This window comes from Phoca vitulina, unplaced genomic scaffold (assembly GCF_004348235.1).
Source record: "Phoca vitulina isolate PV1807 unplaced genomic scaffold, GSC_HSeal_1.0 scaffold4, whole genome shotgun sequence".
Taxonomy (NCBI): domain Eukaryota; kingdom Metazoa; phylum Chordata; class Mammalia; order Carnivora; family Phocidae; genus Phoca; species Phoca vitulina.
Genome location: NW_022589707.1, coordinates 11,527,694 through 11,547,277, shown reverse-complemented (window position 1 = coordinate 11,547,277; position 19,584 = coordinate 11,527,694). Strand labels below are relative to the sequence as shown.

General features: G+C 41.5%; 1 protein-coding gene across 3 annotated transcripts in view; it reads left to right on the top strand.

Moving 5' to 3' along the window:
• CALD1 (caldesmon 1) overlaps positions 1–19,584 on the top strand; it is a 287,920-nt gene that overhangs the window by 92,948 nt on the left and 175,388 nt on the right. For 2 of the 3 annotated variants that reach the window (XM_032401522.1, XM_032401520.1), the window contains exon 1: positions 15,801–16,115. The exons of the other annotated variant lie outside the window; for it this stretch is intronic. The gene's annotated coding sequence lies outside the window, so the exon portion shown is untranslated. Of the gene's footprint in view, positions 1–15,800; positions 16,116–19,584 lie in introns of those variants that run through there. 3 annotated transcript variants of the gene reach the window in all.

Here is a 19,584-nt window from a genome sequence, read left to right as displayed (position 1 = left end):
GGATGTTCTGAAAACAACAATAAGTTTTGTTTTTGCTTTTCCCACCTGCACCGCTTGCCCTAACTGAGTTTTCCAAAAGATATCTTCTTCCGACACTTAAGAGAAACTTTAGTGTTTTCCTCTCTGCACACAGTGGAATTTCACCAATTACTTTGGAATGACAAGTACCAGACAAAGTTTTGTGGCTGCTGAGATCATTGTTCCATAATCCAGCAAGAGTCAAGATCTCATAGAAAGACAGTTTGCAGTAGATTAACTTAAAGTTAAAAAAAATGAAGCTGGTAGTCAGGAGGCCACTTGGGTTTTAATCTCAGTCCTGTGCTGCTAATGATAATCACTCATAGCTAAGTACCTCTTAACAGTTTATGAAGCATGTTCACATTTACTAATATTTAATCTTCACATCAACTCCTCAAGGCAGCTGTTTTACAAATGAGAAGACTAAAACTCACAGAACTTAAATGACTTATGAAGGTTGCTTTACCTGTAATCTGTACTCTTTCTGAAGGCAGGTTCTTAACCTGTCTTGCTGCCCATTAGTGAATATTATAATTTGCCAACCATATGGGGGTGTGTAAGGGGAAAGTGGTGATAATGTGGGTAACATGGTTATTTGGAATAAAGTGCTAAATAAATAAATACATAATAAATAAAATTATTTTATAAATTAGTGTATTAAATAATGACTTTGATTATAATTACTGAAGCATTAACTATATTAATGCATAATAGGTATATTAAATATGTTAATATATTACTGTATGAAATAAATTAATACATAAATTGTATGTATAGATATATACCATTATTTGTATGTTCAGTTTGTTATTTATTTTTACTTCTGAAATATCTGCAACCAGGTCTTTGTAGTTTATAAACTGTCTGAAATGGATGGTATTTAGCAGGGCCTGGGAACACCCAAACTGGATCTCCACCATCAGACACCCTTCTCTGTGAGTTTCCCAAGGAAAATAATATGTACAGAATTCAGGGTCAGGCAAAGGATCATCTCATTTATTAGCTGGAGCCTCGACCCCAAATCCAGGGTATCTGCCAAGTGAGCTTGGCTGCACTGCAGTTAATCTACAATTGACTCTTGAATCTTATCACTCGAAGAAAGGCTAATCCAAAGCCCACCAGTCAGAAAAATGAAAAGGAAGTAGAAGAAAGGAGTGGCCAGGTACTCTCCTGAGCATAGCCCCAGCTCTCCTTAATACTCCAGCCTGGTAAAGGTAGAGCATCTGACCCCAAATACATCTGCCCTAAGGCTTTATCCCCTAGCACCTGGAAGATGTAGCCCAATCAGTTCCCTTGAACTTGACCAATCCCTAGCATTGGTTTCCTTCTCTCTTAGCTAATAGTTTCCAAAGTAAGAAGAATCCCAAAATTTGGGAATGCTATCAGAAAGTTGAAATTCTCTAAAATTCCTTTACTCATTCTATAACATTTTGTGTTAGGCATTATACCAGGTGCTGGGATACAGAGATGAGTATTTGCTTATATATACACAGAGAGAGAGGCAGACATACAGAATACTGTGAATAATCAATTTAAATGTAAACTTCCCAGAAATTATCCACTTAACAGAGTGATTAAGAGATACAGAGGTGATCTTTCTTTTTTTTAAAAGATTTTATTTATGTATTTGAGAGAGAGAGAGAGAACAAGCAGGAGCTAGGGGGAGAGGCGGAGGGAGAAGCAGACTCCCCGCTGAGCAGGGAGCCCGATGTGGGGCTCGATCCCAGAATCCTGAGATCATGACCTGAGCTGAAGCCAGACGCTTAACGAACTGAGCCACCCAGGCATCCCAGAGGCGGTCTTTCTAAGGAGATATTTCTAAGGACATGGATTCATATAGAATATCAGGAGATATTCAGTTAAAAATTATACATAAACAAGATCTATAAAGAAAGAAGGCAGTGTGGATGTCCTGACAGGCAAAGAGAAGCCTGATGTTTTAGAGTTTTAAAAAGGAGAATATGCCAGGATTCCTCCAGTACTGTTTTAGGGGCAGTTCTCCCAGTAATGGGGTCTAATTCTTCAGGCAGACAGAAATATTCCTGAAGAAAGGCAGTTTATCAGCCACCACTGGAAACCATCCCTCCAAAGTGGCCAGCTTCTTGGGTTTTGGGTCAGAACTTTTCCCTAACACCTCCTTTCTGTGTACTGAGGGAAGCTGCCTATTGGACAGGAGGCTTGGTTCAAATGGCACCTCAGTTTTTGTGTCAGGATATCTGTCCCACTTCAAGATAGTAAGTTGCCGTTCTAGTTTCTAACTCAACTCTGGCCATACTCATTTGTTAGTTGTTTTTATTATGGCTATTACTTCCCTGCCTTCCAGAAGAATCACATGAACTAAGTGTCCCCAAAAGTCTATACATGGGTAGTTCTGTTTGAGGTATGCCTGGTATTCATAGGCACGTGGGAGGCTGTAGTCCTTCCCCTCCCCCAGCCACCTGCACCTCTTAATTAGGGTAACAGCAACAAGATTCCAGGGTTCCTGGCCTAGACCCAAATCTACACTCACCATTCCCCGAGCACTGACTTGAATTCTCAGTTTTAGTACTGGGTTTGTATACAGTTGAACAAAAATAGTTTTTGTCAAGGCATCCTAATATTTTGTCTGTTTGTATTTTTAAATACTGGCTCAAAAAGGCAGTGTTGAGAGAAAGAACGAGACAAATGGGCGTAATATATGGCCCATAATTTTAAGATACGGCCTCTATTTCTAAAAGTTCTGTCTGTCTTGTTTAGTACTATATCACTAGGACCAAATAGAATTGACAACAGAAGCAGGCACTCAAGAAATATTTGTTAATTACTAATTAACTATTAATTAAATAATTAGCCATTAACCAATCAATCTAGAATGTATATATATAAATCAAATTAAATCATTCAAGTCAGTAATTGATAAATAGAAAATGAGTGGGTTTGACAGCAAGTTCTGTATGTAGTCTGAGAAGGGTTATTGAATGAAGGCTGAGATTTTAGGGATGGCATTTAGGTGTGTCTGGAGCTGGTGCCAAATGACTGGAAAGGCCTCAGATCCATGTGAAGGGATAGAAGCCCAGGTGTGCCCCTTGATGAGAATGGGAAGGGACGAGTGGGTTTGCGCTGGGAATCTAAGAGGCAAGAAGAGGGGTGATTGCTGATCTTGGTAAAATGCTAAGCCAAGTTTTGACTTCATCCTTCTGGTAGTGGGATGATATTGAAGATTTCCAAGCAAGGGAATTCACGATGAAAGCAAGAGGTCAGGGCTAAATATATATATTTTTAATTTTTCATATCAGAAGAGGTAATTGTAAACATGAGAACAAAGGAGATTTTTAAAAAACCCCACTAAGATAAAAACGACCTCTCCCTCCTTGGTTCATGACCTTCTCTGTATAGGATTTTTATGCCAAGCCCTGGCCCACTTCACTGCACTTATGTGAGTCCATGTGTCTGCCAGCAAAAGGCAAGGCCCTTTTATGGGAAGAGGCTTTTCAGTGTCTTATACAGTGTCACTGTATTCCCAAGGCTGAGAAAAGCTTCCATGTGGGGAAGGTGCTTCTTAAAAGTTTGTCCCATCCATAAGCAAGCATTTAGTTCACAAAGCAACTTCACCCACATTTTATCTCATTTAATTCTTACATCTGCCCTGTGAAGTAGGTGCTGTTATTCTGTAAGAGAGGGAGAGAATCTCTCTCTAAGAGAGAGATAGGGCCTGAGCACTGGGGGATGTCCACACCGAGGGAAAAGAACAAGAGGAAAAACCAAACAGGCCAGAAGAAGTAAGCCAACAGGCCAGTCATCAGTGGCAGGAGCTACCGAAGATGAAGGCAGAAACCAGCGGGGTTAGGGGATGCCAGGGAGGACTGCAAAAGGGTCTAGCTGCTCAGGGGTCATGGGCAGAACCTCTCAGAAGAGGGATGGGGCTCAAGTCAAAATGTTCAGGGTCCAAGAAGTGAGGTCATGGAAGAAGATGGGGGGAGGGTGGCTGCATCAGGAACTCACCATTTGGAGAAATTTGACACTAAAAGAAAAGACAGTGAAGCTAGAAGAAACCAGAGTCAGTCAGAGGTGATTTCCCCCAAGCACTGGACACGTTTATAGACAGAGGGCAGTGAGCAATGTAAAGAGGACACACGGGAGCATGAGGTGAGATGAAGCTGAGTGGCACCAGTGAAGACTCAGAAAGGGGAACCTGGGGTGGGGGCTGCAGAGGTGGCTCAGTCTCACACACACTCTGTCTGTGACATAAAGGGAGCAGACCTCCAGTAGAGCTTGATGAGTACTCGGACGCATCTATGTTACACAGTTAGTATGCTTGTTCCAAACAGCCATCTTGCCCTGTGTATTACCAGACTCCGCTAGCTCTTTGAAAATGTTTTCCTCTCTCTCTCTCTCTCTTTTATATCTTAAAAATATCTGCCCCCCACACCAGGAGAAATCACTGCCTCTCAGATGACATTCTGCTAGGCCAAAGCTACAAAACCTCACCCAAAATAGATCAAATATTTTAAATGTTTTCTTATTTGCACCCCTCACAAGTATGTCTGCAATGCAAAGCCAATTATGAGATTGGCTTTTTTCCCCCTGAAATGAGAGAAGGATATGGTTTCTGGTTGGGAGGGGACACCAGGTCTCACCACATGGTCTTGGTTAGATTAGACAGCCTTCGTTAAGCATGAGACAGGAAGAGGAAACACACACAGCTGGGTAAACACATGCAGAGCAAGGGGGTCTCTCTTAGCACTTGCCATTTGGGAGTCCATCTTGTGCACATGTCTGAGCTTCACCTTTAGAATGGCAGTTCTTTAAAGGCAAGTGTGGTGTTTTACAAGATTGTAAAAGGCACAGAGCCTAACAGTAAGCCTTGCAGGTACTCTATGTTAGGAGGTTGGTCGAATGAATGAATGAATGAATGCAACTGTCTGAGAAAAATCCAGCTATGGCTCTGAATAACTCAGATACCCACTGGAAACCAAGAGGGATTTCTCATGGATGGAACCGTCTTACTTTCTCTGAGGGTAGAGTGGAAACCATGGAGACATCCAGTTATCCTCCTTAGCTCAAGAAATAGGGAGACAGTGATTTCCCATAGGGAGACTGAAGGAATTGACCAGTCCTGTTCAGCGGAAGTGGGAAAAGGTAACGTTTGTCTCATATGCTCCTTCATCCACACTGGTCTTCTTGGATCACACCCTCTTTCCATTTCATCAGGTCCTCACCCTTATCCCAGACAACCCATGCCCCTCTTCTTCCACCTGGTGTCCCAAGAGACCAGCCCCTTTTCCTTCCCTCTGTGCCCATTAAAATGGATCAGAGCTGACCCTCATTTTATCTGCACCCTATTCATAAAACAATTGGCATTAAGGCACGAGGTCAGGATATGTCTTAAGGTGTTAGCCCTTAAAGAGTAACCATGGGTTCTACTGTGTCAAAGCCTTCATACAAAGATGTGATTGAGAACTTCCCATTCAGGCCTAGTCAGACTGGTCCTGAGTGAGCTGCACCACGCCCTGAGGACAAAGAAGGGCAGTGGCCTTTCCCAGTGTCACATGGGTGACCAGATACTGGTGCCATGGGGAGAGAATTCTCATTTGTACAGCAGTTTTGTTTTTTTTTAAAAAACATTTATTTATTTATTTATTTGAGAGACAGAGTGAATGAGAGAGAAAGCACTAGCTGGAGGCGGGGGAGAGGGAGAGGGAGAAGCAGGCTTCCCACTGAGCAGAGAGCCCGTGACGCGGGGCTCCATCCCAGGACCCTGAGATCATGACCCAAGCCGAAGGCAGTCGCTTAACCGACTAGCCACCCAGGCGCCCCTGTACAGCAGTTTCTTAAAAAAAAAAAAAAAAAAAAAGTCTAAGGATAATACACAACCAGTATACATATCTGCAGAATCAACAAATGTAACAATTTTGTCATGATTACTTGAGGTCTTCTTTTATACATTGCAGATAAATTTCAAGTTCCTTGATTTTGTGACCAATGTCATTCTAGCTTCTTATGGGCAACCCCTGTGTTGAATTTGGAGTAGTTCTAGTTTATTGTTACCTTTAGCCATAAATAATTCGTATGAATGGTGTCATCCCAGCTGCATCTTGCTTTTTCTTCACATATGTTTTTGAGTCCCAAGTACATCAAATTCATTCATTTTAGCTACTAGCTAGTATTCCATCCTCTACCGTAGTTTATGTAGGGTCTCCCCTGCTGATTGCTAGTGGCATTTTTGTGGTACTTCACTGACAGCTAATACTCTGATGAGCAGCCTTTTACCTGTCTCCTTGCTAAAGAATGTGAGTTTCCTGAGAGGATATACCTAAAAGTGGGATTGCCGGAAAAGGAGGCATATGCTATGCTAAACATCACTGCCAAATCACTCTACAAAGTGAATGTACCAATTACTTTCTGATCCAAAACACATAGGAATTTCTTTCTGCACATTACCAACATCATTTAGTTTTACAAGATTAAATGTTTTTTTTTTCTTTACCAATTTGCTGGCTGTGAGCTGGTGTCAATGTTTTATTTTATTTTATTTTTTTTAAAGATTTTATTTATTCATTTGACAGAGAGAGAGATAGCTAGAGCAGGAACACAAGCAGGGGGAGTGGGAGAGGGAGAAGCAGGCTTCCCGCCGAGCAGGGAGCCCGATGCGGGACTCGATCCCAGGACCCCGGCATCATGACCTGAGCCGAAGGCAGACGCTTAACGACTGAGCCACCCAGGCGCCCTGGTGTCAATGTTTTAACTTTCATTTTCCTGATTACTTATAAGGTCAAGCATCATCATTTCAAGGATTTCGGCCTTTGTGTTTTCTCGTCTGTGGATGATGTATCCTATTCCCATTTTTTATTGTGTTCTCTCTTTCTCTCTTCCTATTTCAGTTGATTTTTAGGCATTCTTTGATATTCTAGATTTTATTTTATTTTATTTTTTAAAGATTTTATTTATTTGAGAGAGAGAGAGAATGAGTGAGAGCATGACTGGGGGGGAAGGGACGAGCAGGCTTCCCACTGAGTAGGGAGCCCGAAGCAGCGCTCAGTCCCAGGACCCTGGGATCATGACCTGAGCCAAAGGCAGACACTTAACCAACTGAGCCACCCAGGTGCCCCAATATTCTAGATTTTAATCCTTTACTTTATACTTTGCACATTTCCTCTTGACTCATCTTTTCACTTTGTATACTTTAGTGGCTTTTGTTGAACAGTAGTTTTTATATCTTAAAGTAACCAAACTTTAGCTAAATTTCTTTAGTTTAATTCTCACTTAATATATACAAATATTAGTTAGCTTTTTCTTAGTAAAAACTGCTACAAAACCTCAGCGGCTTACAACCACAAGCATTTATTTCTTATGCTTTCTGTGTAAGGCCTGGGTCAGTAGCAACTCTGCGGGTCCCGGCTGGGCTCCCTGGCCCAGTGCAGCCCTTCGTGTCTCCTCATTCTGGAACCCAAGCTGAAGAGCAGACACGATCTGGGATGTATCGTTTTCCTGTGCTGCTATAACAAATTACCACAAACTGGGTGGCTTAAAACAACAGAAATTTATTCTCCCATAGTTTTGGAGGCCAGGAGTCCAAAATCAATGTGTTGACAGGGTTGTTGGCTTTTTCTGGAGGCTCTGAGGGAGAATCTGTTCTGTGCCTCTGTCCTAGCATCTGGTGGTCACTGCAAATCTCAGCATTCCTTGGTTTGTAGATGCATTGCTCCAATCTCTGTTTCTGTCTTCACACCCCTGTCTACTCTGTGTCCTGTGTGTCTCAAATCTCCCCTTACCTTTGTCTTACAAGGATACTTGCCACTGGATGTAGGTCCCAGCTAGATAATCCCGTATGATCTCATCTTGAGATTCTTAACTGAATTACGTCTTCTAAGACCCCCCATTTCCAAATAGGGTCACATTTACAGGTTCCAGATGAATGTATCTCCCAGTGGGGGCACCATTCAACCCACTCTGTGGGGCTTGTTATCGTGGCAAAGGGCAGACACTCGGGTAAAAACAGAACATGTGATGCCTCTTAAAGCTTCCACACAGAAGAGGCGCACCGTCACTTCTGGTACATCTGATCATTCAGAGCAAATCACAGTCCCAAGTCCTTCTACAGGGAGCACAGCAAAGCCACATGGCAGAATGTGAGTGTTTAATCCTATTGAAAGAGGAAGTGATTAGTTGGCTGCAGTAATCCAGTCTATCACAAATTACCTTATTTTTATTTATTTTTATTTTTTAAAAAGATTTTATTTATCCATTTGAGATAGACTGTCAGCATGAGTGGGGGGAGGGGCAGAGGGAAAGGGAGAAGCAGACTCCCCGCTGAGCATGGATCCAGATGCAGGGGCTCAGTCCCAGGACCCTGAGATCATGACCTGAGCCGAAGTCAGATGCTTAACTGACTGAGCCACCCAGGGGCCCCTACCTTACTTTTAAAGTCAAATAATACTATGTGGCTTTTAACAAAAAGCAGTAACCATCCATCCCACCCATTCTTATAACTGACCCCCCACCAAGCAGTGGCTCTCAACTTTTTCTCAGTCTCCTTTGCTGGACTTTAAGTGTTGGGGTGTCAGTTTATGCAGCCTTCTCTTCACTGTTTGCATTCTTCCAGGTAACTTAGTCCAAGTTTCAAACACCATCTATAAATGGATGACTCTCAAATGTATACTTCAGGCCCCATCCTCTCCACTAAACATCAGATTTATAGATCACACTACCTATCTGCACTTCCGCTTAGATGCCTTTGGTCATCTTCATGTGCCTAAAATTATGTCTACTGTGATTCCCACACCTCCTTGCGAATCGACACTTCCCTCAGTGGTCCCCATTTCATTAAATAACACCACCCCTCACTCAGCTATTCAGCCCATAAAAGGACACATCCTTGATTCCTCTCTTTTTCTCACATCATCCCTCCTCCAAACCAGCAATGAGTCCTGACGTACCCCAAACCCAGTACTTTCGCAGCCCCCCCCCGCCCCCGGAGTCCAGGCCAGCACCTCCTGCCTATAAGGAGGCCCCAGTTCCCCTGCTTCTATACTTGTTGTCTCACCACTTGTTTGATACCGGACGCCAGAGTAAATCTCCCCGTGACTTCCCATCTATTGAGAACAAAACCCAAAGTCCTTACCGTGGCCCCCAGGATCTAGGTGATCTGCTCTGCTGTGATCCCTCCTCCACAATTACTCTGCAATCTTTCTTATTCTTTAGTATGTGCCTGTTGTATTCTTGTTCTTCCTTCATATTGTCCCACTGCTTGCTCCTTCATTTTATTCACCTCCCCCGTGAAAACTTCTTCATAGAGGACTTCCCTGATTTTCTCTGTTCCTTTACAATTTCTTTATAGCACTTTCCACTGCCTGACATTAATATATTTATTAGTTAGTGTGTTTATCTGTCTCCCTCCATCAAAATGTGTTTTGTTCACAATGCCTAGAACAGGCCCTGGCATGTGGTAGACGCTCAATAAATATTTGTTCAATGAATGAATGAACTGTTCTATTTTTTGGGGGGGAGGGTGGTATTTGTTTTTGTGTCCCTAAATAATATGCTAATTCTACTATTTATTAAAATTTCAATAGTAGACATTAACTATTGATTTCCTGCTAAACAAAATGAAGGTTTAGCTCTCTTATCCACCATCATCCTACTAACATGTTCTTGCTCGTTATCCTCTGAATCTAATTACATCATTGTTTTGGTGAAATCAATATGTAGTATTTACATTAGTATGACTGTGTAAATTTTTCTCACAGTTGAACTATATAGTGTACCATGATCACTTTTCTTTTCTCATACAAACATCTTATTTTTCCTAAAATTACAATGACCTCAATATTACATTTATTTATTTTCCATGTACCTATCACAAATGCTTTCCCGAGAAAATATCAGGTAATCTGTCTGCCTGACTTTCCTGAAAATGTCCTTCCTGGAGCCCTCTGCTTCAGTCTCTACTGGTTGCTTTTGGACCAGCTGTTGTCTTGGAATTTTCCTTCACTGTCATCATGGGACCACGCTTCACCTCTGTCATGGGTTTATACTATTTTCTGATCCTTATCTTCTGTCTTGGTTTCTAGTTTCAACCCCAACTTTTTTTTTCCCTTTGGGTGGAAGATACAACCCCAAGAACTTGATAACTTCAGAATTAAATATTTTCATTCATTATACAGGATGCCCAGTGGGCCCTTTGAATCTAGAAACTTGTGTCCTTTAGTTTTGGGAAATTTTAATGTTTTATTTCTTTGATCATTTCCTCCTCACAATTTTCTCTTGCCTCTTTTTCTGGAACACTCAGATGTTGGGTTTTGATTGATTCTCTAATGTTCTTTTCTCTCCTTTTTTCCATCTTTTTCTTCAAATTTTCTGGAAGTTTTTTTTTTTAATATTTCATTAATTTATTTGAGAGAGGGAGAGGGAGAGAGAGAGTACGTATGAGTGGTGCAGGGGAGGGAGAAGCAGACTTCCTGCTGAGTGTGGAGCCTGGCTTGGGCTCAATCCCAGGACCCTGAGATCACGACCCAAGCTGAAGTCAGACGTTTCACTTGACTAAGCCACCCAGGCGCCCTTGGAAGACTTTTTTTTAAACTTTATCTGCCATTTCTTGAATTGAATTTTTATAACATTCTGCCATAGTATTTTTCATTTACAAGAGTTCTTTTGTCTTCTCTGAAAGTGCCTTTTAAAAGCATCTTTCTCATTTGTTGGCTCTAGTATCTTCTCTTAGCTCTCTGAGAATAGTAATTACAGTTTTCTTCTGTTTCTCACCTTGCTTCTTTTTCCTCTGAGTTTTTTTTTCCTGTTGTTCAAGTCTCTCTTTCAGAGCCTCTCCTTAACTTGATGTTCATATTTAAGAGCGAAGGGCTAAATAGCCAATTGGGAGTTCCTGTACACAAGTTCACAAAAGGGCCTTGGGCAATGAGCCAGATATTTCAGGGGTCCCTCAGTGTCTGTGCCTTTGGTTCTTTTTTCCCTAGGCATGCCAATTTCCCTGGAGTGGAATCCTACAATTTCCTTTCTGCAGGGAACAAACCTGACTATGCCCTAGGAGCCCTGCAGAGTGAGGAGACTGGGGGTATTCCAGTGTTCACAGAGTATACTTTCATTTAAATTTTGTTTTTAGTATGAAGCCTCTTCCCTGCCCACTGCTTTGCCTGACATCCTGAGGGCAGCACTTCTCTTCAGAGAATAAACTTTCAGCTTCTGTCTGATTGAAAGAGAAGTGTTCACTGTGTTGTATAGGGGGTGGGGGGGGCTTCTAGATCTGGGTTTTTAACTGTTCCATACTCAGATTTTTAACCAAGCCTGCTTTCTGCTCCATCTTCACCCTCAGAAATTCCTGGGGCTTCCAAATCCTGTTTTTCCTGGTTCTGAGGCCGGAGTTGGCTTCTTTCTCATCCAACGGCCTTCCACTCCACAGGCCAGAGTTCAGTTTCTTACTTCTGCTAAGTCACTTACCAGCCATTCGTCCATTTTCCATATTCCAAAAGTTGGCTGACATCTAGAGCCTGTGTTGACTCCCTTCCAGTATTCTTTGCCTTGTAGGATTTACTGATGATTTTTTATTTCTGTGCTATCGTTTTGATGGGGTTTGGGAAGGAGCAGAAGTAAACGAGCGTTGTGAATTAAATCTGCCCCATCTAACCACCTCCTCAGAATTTTCAGTCTTTCATCTGAAGTTCTGTTTTTTATGATTGAAAAATCCTTCCACACCTCATCATAAAAGTACTCACCTGCAATTTTTCCTAGTCATTTTAAAGTTTTGTTTTTCAGGTAATCTAGTTTCTTTTAGTGTGGGGTGGGAATTTTGAATCTAATTTTACTGTTTCTACATAATCGATGGTGGCCTTACCATTAATAGGAGAGCTTACCCTTTTTTCCCTGATTGGAGTGTCTCTGCTATTACTTCAGAAGGGTCCATATATGCTTGGGGCTGTTTCTAGGGTTTCCACTTTATTCTACTTATCTATTTGTCTATTCAGGGCAGTAACACTCTTAATTAGAATTGCTCTATAAAAACCTTAGTACTTATTTTTAGATCTTTACTTTTCCATATGAATTTTAGGATTGTTTTGTCAAGTTCTACAAGGTATATCATTTAGGGATTTTAGTTGGAATAATAAATGCATAGGTTAATTCAAGGAGAATTTACATCTTTATAATTTTGAGGTTTGCCATTGGTAAAAGTGACATATTTCACCGTTTATGCAGGCCTTTTATGTCCTTAAATCCAGCTCTGCAATTTTCTTGCACTATTGTGTTACATTTATTCCCAAGTAATGCACACTTTTGTTATTAATATGAATCATCTATTTTCCATTATATTTTAAAATTAGAGACAGCTGGTTACAGGAACTCTGGAGTTTTGCATACTGAACTTGATTCCAATAATCTTGCTAAACTCCTTTATTAATTCTAATATATTTGTTGATTCACTTGAACTTTTTACCCACATGATCATATCATAGCAAATAAAGACATTTGTTTTATTTCTAATTCCAATAGTTCTTATTTCTTCTTTTTCTTTGTCTTGGTTAGGACCTCCAGCCCTTTTTTTTTTTAATTGTAGAAGAGATGGTTGGCATCCTTGCCTTTTCGTTGATTATAATGGGAATACTTTTACCATTTCACCATTAAGATGATGTTTGCTATAGCTTTCTGGTAAAGGTCTCTTATTATATGTTTAGAAAGATTCTGATGCTGGTTTTTCAAGAGCTTTTTTTTTTCAGTATGTGATTGCTAATTTTACCAAGTATTATTCTTTGTCTATTGAGACAATCTTTCTCTTTTTTTTCTACTTTTTAACTTTTAAATTGCCAACATTGCCAACATTGAATAATCTATCGCTAGATTTTCAGGTTTTGACCATCTCTGCATTGGCCTTGTCTTGTTTTACATTTGTTGGATTCAGTGTGCTAATTGTTTTCATCTAGGTTCATAAATACACTTAGTATAATTCCCTTCTTTTTGTGCTGTCCTTGTTGTCCAGTTTTGGTATCAACATTTTACCAGTCTGATTTTATTGTTTTCTAAGCTTGAGTTTCTGGAAATACTTCATTTGAGTAAAAGAAGATGTGTGTGTGGAGGGGGTGGATTTTGCTGCCTTTTAAAATGTTAAGAAGATCTGTTTTTTTCAATAAAGCAAATATTTTAAGCTGGAAAAAATGTATTTTCTTTATGGAATTAAATAAAGTGATTTTAATTTTGAATGAAAAAAGGTGTGGCCTGCTTTTACTTTTCCCAAACTGACTTACAAGCAAAATTTAATTGCCCACTGCTGATCTACGTGATTGCAAATACTCAGTTGGAACTGAAAAAAATACGAGTCATCCAGATGTTTCCAAATGTCTCTTTAGAGTTGTTATGGTTTGATTAGGTAGATATATCCTATGCTGGACAAGCTGTTCTTTATCTGGGATGGTCTAAGTGGGAAATATATCCCACAAAAATTTCCTGTATAAATCATGTGTATTTTTAGTGTTGTTTACAAATGACTTCTGGAAAAAGCAAATACTATGAAAGTGAAGTTTCCCGTGGCAGAGATTGGCAACATATATTTTTTTCTTTCTTTTTTCTAATGAAATTTGTTAAATTATCCTTCCAACCATATGGTTCTTCCACAGTGTCCATTTTCAAATACATAAAAAAGGCTGAACGGTTGCTCATCCACTATACCCTGAGTAGGAGGTATTCAGAATTTATCTAGGGAAGCATACTTTTTTCTAAAGACAGAACCCAAAAATATTTAGCTATTTATCTTCTAAAAACCATGCAAAATGCATGCCCTTTCTGTGTTTCCTGCTGATAATATTTTCCCCATTTGTAGTGCAACTTTTCTTTCCTCTGGAAAGCTGGTACTTATTTTATTCATAGATTGCGAATTATGCCCTGATGCGGTTTCACCGAAAGGCATTACTCACACAAGCGGGAAGAATGCGGCTTAGGATTGAATCAGCAGTGGCCATGGAAAACAGTGCATTAAAACAGGCCTCACTGAGTCACAGACCATAGAGCCTGGAGATCCCGGGCACCACACATCTCTGGACACAGGTCATATCTTCACACATACGTCACCAACTGAGTTGTTTTCAGAAGTCATTGATGTCTGCACTGCAGCATCTCCAAACTCAGCAGTTTACCAGACTGGGAACTATTCTTCTGTTTTTACAACCTGTCCAGATATGGGACAGCCCCAGTAGCAAAACTAGTTGTGTTCCCAAAGTTTATTTCCAAATCATTCATTTGGGATCAGAAAACATTTTCCCATAGGAACAATTTTATAAACGGTGGTGCTCCACGAATGCCTGGTTGAGCCACAGTGTCCTTGAAATGCTGCATTGGCTGTACTATTCCCACCAGCCATTATTTATTCGTTTGCCTGGGAAAGTGCATTCTGAGTTCTAACTTGGGATGCCTGAAGTGCACCTCTCACTCGGCCTGGCAGCCTTCTCTGTCGCTTTTTAAAGGCTGTGCTGCAGTAGCAGTTGGGAAGAGGGGATAGGCAACCTTCCCAAGAAAGAGATGAGCATAGGGTTGATATAGATGCCTCTGGGTAACTCGCTAATTAATGCTGGAGGGCTGAAGAAGGAAACCACCGTGTGGATCAATTACTTCCCAAATCTTCTGTGTAAGGCACAAAGGGCAGGGACTTCTTCCTAAGTAGAGATCGTTTTTAAGTCAGATCTTCATAAATAGGTAAAGGCTTATATGGTAAAAACCTAAGGTTTTTGGAGACGAAGCTTGTGGACTTGTAGTTAGCCAGGGAAAATATCTTAAAGTCTTCTTGGTCAGGGATGAAACAGCTGCCAAACACACCAAACACATAGCAACACTGAGACAGTAATCTCTCACCTGGCCTGACAAATAGTAAGTGCACATAATGTTTTGTTGTTGTTGCTGTTGAATTAAGTACTGATTGACTAATTGAGTGAATTCTTTATCGAAAAGTGCAAGAGCACAGATTGTATGCACACGTGGGCCAGTGAATTTCATTCTGATTTCATTCTGATTCAGCATCTCCTAAATCTGTCCCTCTCAAAGCACACAATGAAGACTTGGTTGGAGCACTTTGGAGAAGTCACTAGAACAGCAGAGTCATCTCTGTGGGCATGTGCATCGTCTACACCAGCCCCAAAGGAGGTGCTGGGTCTCTTCACACCCTCTCTGTTGTGCACAGTTGCTAGCAATGTCTCCCTGTTGCCAAATCCGAGGGAGGTGGAGAGGGGGTGATGTGGGAAACCAATGGCGATCGCCAAGCCCGTAGGACCCTGCCTCCCTGAGTTTCTGGCGCTACGCTTATTCTGGAAAACATTACTTACTAAAAAAGACCTCAGCTTTTTTTGTCAGTTGTTTTTATAACACATGTAGACATATTTTTAGGGGGGCTGTGCCTCTTTCAGGTTAGAATTTAGTCTGTACACCAGACCTGGGTCCTGGCCATTGCAGGCTTTAACACTGTATAACAATTTAATTTCATTTTATATCCACAGCTACTTTTAAAGGAACTATGCCATTAGGGCTCCCTCAAATCAAAAAAACCTTCCCCACCCCCACGCCACCAAACTTAACGGACTGCTCACTTTTAAGTTTCATAGACTGTGCTTTCTTTTTAAAGTTGCATCTGCGTTCTACAAGACAGCCTCTTTCTCCAAGATTAACATTTCTTATGATTGTTCCTGACAATGGATTCACTTCCAGAGGCCCTGCTAAGGATAACCAAAAAAGGGCATGTAGCTGGCTGGTTTTGGCAGCCTGCACGCAGTTTCAGAGCTTTTTCGGTCTTGGTTTTTCTGATGAGTGATTTCCTGAGCATGCCTAGGGAATGACAGGCATCTGCACAGGCAGGCTGCGTCCACCTCGGCTGCCCTGGCTGGGTGTCGTCATTGGCTGCCCGATTAGAAAAACTACAGGACAATGCATACCGCCGACTGCCGACTGTAAACATAGGGGATATGTGTTCACTTAGCACGGGCTTCTGGGAGGGGCTAAGGAAGGGCGGTCTGGAGTTTTATTGAATAGAGCCGTGTGTATTAGGCTGCCTGCCTGCCTGCCCTCTTGCTGTGCTCCTGCTAGAGAAATCAGTCCTTCCTTTCCGACTGAGTCCCCAGGAAGAAGGTGCAGCCTGCGAGGTAAGCCACAGAGGGCTTTTCTTTTAATCTCTTCCAGAGAGTCTGGGGGCTTTCTCTGGGCTTCACTCAACATTCTTGCTTAAGGTAGCTGGAGATGCAGGATTGTAAAAGCCAAGAAACCATGCGAATTCTCAGAGCCAGACTGGGCTTTGCTGCCCTGCAGATGTTCCCGGAAGACAAACAGGATGAGATTTCAAGTTCTGTTCTTGGAGTTGGGACGAGAGGAGAGCTCACGTAGAGATGTATACTCAGGGACCACCGGCAACCTTGATAAGGAAAGCCTTTTGTTTAGGAGTGCCACAGGCCAGGGTCAACAGGCGGGCCGTGCTCGTGTGCCCACACCAGTGGTCTCTCCTGCATCTTTTATTCCCAGACATCTAAAGAGGTTTTACTTTAAAAACAACTTTTTAGGTTAATGAGAAGCCAAAAAAGTAATGGTTTTTAACCAAAGCCATTTGCAGATTGTTCTGCTACCAGTTTTTAAGGCTGGACTTCTAGAGCTGCAAGGAAATAAGGTCAGAGGTGGAAAGAGTGTTTAGCACCAGTTGGGTTAACGTAACTGATCTGATATTTGCCAAGACAGGAAGATGCCTACCATGATCTGTTTCCTATAAAACCTAATAATGAGAGAATGCGTGTGCTAGTGGGTGTGTTTTTAGAAATCACATTTAACATCCTACCAAGCTGTTCCTTAAGAAATCTTATTTTCTGTTTGGAAGTGTGCCTGTGAGTAGAGAATGTGAAAAGATGTAGTTTTGCAAAGGTGTTCCAGAAAAGGAGGAAGCAGGCTTTCATCTCAACATAGTCACACATATTTGGGCATCTTAAACAGTAGTACAAGGCAGCCAGGTGGTAGTAGCCTGGAATTCCTTTTAGAAATTGCTGGTTGTAAAGGGTGAGGGAATTCTAGTGCTATGGTAATACATGTTCAAAAAAAGTGGATGAGAACAAAGTACTTGGTATTCATAGATCCCTTCTGTTAACAGGGCTATGCAGATGGACTTGTAAACTGGAATAGTAAAATCTTTCTAATGTATTTGGCAAAACCAGGCGTGTAGGGCTAGAGCTTAAGTGAATACGAGGTGGTATGTGGCAAGAAGGGCAAGTCTGATCATTTTTAAATAAACTTGGATATTAAAGGTTTTCGGCTCCACATGACTGAATTGGATTTTGTTCTGTCAAGTGAGGTGGTTTTGTGTTGAGATTCATTAAATAATCTTTTCTCTTTGTATTTAGAAGTTTAGGGGTAATTTTCTTGAGAATGCCTCTCTCCCCTCCTAGAAGTGATATATGAGAACAGAGTTCCCTGTGAATTTCTTTTCCTGGAACAGTTCTGAGTAAGTGTGGGGGAAAGGGCTGCAAGTGAAAGCTATAGTTTGATTATTGTCCTTCCCTCAAAGAGATCAAGTTCCAAACTATTTTCACAGTGTTTTTAATGTCAATCAAAATATGGAGAGCAATTTCTTTTTCAACTCTTCTCTAAACCATGTAGGGAATGCAGTTTGGAAGGAAATCTATAATCTTGGGATTTGCGGATAAATTCCATTTTGAAACCAACATCTCCAAATCCCTGAAAGTTCAAACTCTGCTGCCACCACGCTCCCCTCTCTTCCTTGTGCGCGCCCCATCCCCCGACAACCACAAAAACACATTTTTCAAAATAAGTGTTGTACTCTCTGTAGTGATGTGCTGGAGCAAGGGGATTTGCTGTTTGACTTTATATTGAACTTTGGGCAGCTCTTTGTGCTACTTTCCTCCAGCTGAATATTAGCTAGAACACAGCTCCCCAGTTGGGGAGGTACATGGAGCATGATGAAACTGCCATGCAAAAACTTTCATTTTAATAAAATCATTTAATAAAGAGAAGTACAATGGCAAAGGTCTAGAATAACAAGTCACTAATAAAAAATTGATCTCAGTACACACAAGGAATGCACAGTGGATGGGTCCGTAGGTGACATGCTAGGTTGTTTCCACTGGCTCAAAGCCAGTGGAATAAGTAGAATAAATTAAATAATTCAGATCGAAAATTTGCTTTAAATAAATATGCAATTCTTGCATTAAAGTTAAGAGGAGAACCAGGTTCAAACTGCAGCTTAAAGGCTTTAAATGAGATACATAAGAGCATACCTGATGCTGAGGCTATTAGCAATTCTGATTCTGGCTGCTGTGACTGGCCTGAGCATTTCCTGTTCTGTGGCAGATGGACTAGGTTGGTCCTGAGTGCAGCCTGCGTATTCTCTGGTCTGATAAGCCTAAAATGCACCTCAGTAGGCCTTTCCTTAAAAACACATATAGTTGGGGCGCCTGGGTGGCTCAGCTAAGCGTCTGACTCTTGATTTCGGCTCAGGTTATGATCTCAGGGTTGTGAGGTCACCCTGCGTCAGGCTCCACACTGGGCAGGGAGCACACTTGAGATTCTCTCTCTTCCTCCCTTCGCCCAATAAAAACAAACAAAAAAAACCCCACATATAGCTGTCATGGAGACAACCTCATGCTATCTTCATGGTAGCAGGGCTGCTCATCAGTGATTCTTCAGCAAGACAGAAAAGTGACGTAGAGACAGGCATGTAAAGGAATTAGCTCAATCCCCATCTGCCTGCAGTCTATCACATGTCTTGGAAATGTGGTGGGGTGAGGCCATGGTCGGGGGACGGGGAAAATGCTGACAAAGTGGTATGTAAATAGCATGGTAGGCCTAAGGAGGAGGTTAGATGCTGCCAAAGAATTTTCAGACTTTAAAAGAGTTTTCTGGGTAGATTCTCTCAGAGCCCGAAAATAGAACCATTAGATCCTTACTGAAAGTCCTTCATCTATCACGCTAATCCAAGTTTGTCATTAGAGAGATGCCCATTGGTTCTGAGTCCTTGGGTAATTTAAAGAGATACTTGTAGCTCAGGCTAAACTCAGGAGCACCGCTATGAGAGCTCAGTCCCAGCACTGGTTCCCCTGTTCAGATAGCCCAGACCTTTGAAGAAGCCATTAACTCTTTGACCTCATGTGTGCAATGGGCATTATGATGCTTCTCCTACCTCCCATAGTGGTTAAAATGTCCAAATGAGATGAGACTGTTTGTCCCTCTTTTCTGTAGGCTATATACTCCAAACTGTGTACAATTTGAGGCCTCTGGACATTAGGCTCATCTTGACTGTATCCTCCACTCCTTGCCTAATATCCCTGATTATCTGCTCCTTCCTCATATTTGAGGACACTTGAGTGGTACCTTGTGAATCCTAGTTCTTTCTAGAACCCCGAGTCCTGGGAATAGTGGTCTACCCCAGTGTTATCTAAACCTTAGCTTTGGTGATCAGACACCAGGAGAACACAGATATCAGGAGGCAGAGTAAGATGGGTTATCAGTGGTATAAGGCCATATCCAGGAACCAGGAAATCTGAAGATCCAGTTGAGTAGAAGACCAATGACAAGGTGCTGACAACAGAAAGGCCTTAGTAAATGAGGCAGCTTCTC